Source organism: Penaeus monodon, chromosome 33, assembly GCF_015228065.2.
Source record: "Penaeus monodon isolate SGIC_2016 chromosome 33, NSTDA_Pmon_1, whole genome shotgun sequence".
NCBI classification, from domain to species: Eukaryota; Metazoa; Arthropoda; class Malacostraca; order Decapoda; family Penaeidae; genus Penaeus; species Penaeus monodon.
The window spans coordinates 23,872,419-23,872,750 of record NC_051418.1 but is presented as its reverse complement, the minus strand read 5'-3'; the positions used below and the strand labels follow the sequence as shown (position 1 = coordinate 23,872,750).

Genomic DNA, 332 nt, shown 5'->3' with positions numbered 1-332 from the left:
TCAACTTTTCGTTTCTCTTTTCCAGATGGATCTCGAGGAAACTATCAAAAACATCTCTCTCTAACTTCCATCCCCCCAAAAATAAAACAAAAAAACACAGAGAAGAAATTTATAAGCCTGAGCAAGTCATAATGGCCTGTAAGTGAAGTTTTATAGCTACACGCAAGACCAGTATGTTGAAAACCACAATGTTATTGTAACCGACCGTCACATCAACTCCATAACTACGCCTGCTCCTCTGCATTTCGGCTAGATAAACTCTAAGGTATGCTACCCATATTTCACTAACTTGGCTTGAACAAATTGTAGAATAATTATGCGCATAAGAGAGT

General features: G+C 38.0%; 1 long non-coding RNA gene across 1 annotated transcript in view; it reads left to right on the top strand.

Annotated features, from left to right (window-relative positions):
• Positions 1-76, top strand: part of LOC119593899 — a 45,063-nt gene extending 44,987 nt beyond the window's left edge. Inside the window, exon 2 of the long non-coding RNA XR_005230572.1 lies at positions 26-76. This is a non-coding gene — a long non-coding RNA (uncharacterized LOC119593899). The remainder of the gene's footprint in view (positions 1-25) is intronic.
• Positions 77-332: the final 256 nt, after the last annotated feature.